The sequence below is a fragment of the Penaeus monodon genome, chromosome 29 (genome assembly GCF_015228065.2).
Source record: "Penaeus monodon isolate SGIC_2016 chromosome 29, NSTDA_Pmon_1, whole genome shotgun sequence".
NCBI lineage: Eukaryota > Metazoa > Arthropoda > Malacostraca > Decapoda > Penaeidae > Penaeus > Penaeus monodon.
In genome coordinates this window covers 4,265,963-4,266,191 of record NC_051414.1, presented here as the reverse complement: position 1 = coordinate 4,266,191, position 229 = coordinate 4,265,963, and positions in this window count along the sequence as shown.

Here is a 229-nt window from a genome sequence, read left to right as displayed (position 1 = left end):
GGCAGTCCACCATTATTTTTCAAAGCAATTAAACCATTCCTACTTCAGATCTGTCCTTTTTATTACCTCTTCTTGCATGCTGCCCACCTGCACTCGCCTCCAAAGCAGATAATCGTATGTATGTTAGGAATATTACTTCTCAAAGTTTAAAATTCGTGCGTGCGAATGCGTGTGTGTGTGTTCCTATAGAGGAAGGTGGGACAGAGAGAATGAGGGGGAGACAGAAAAA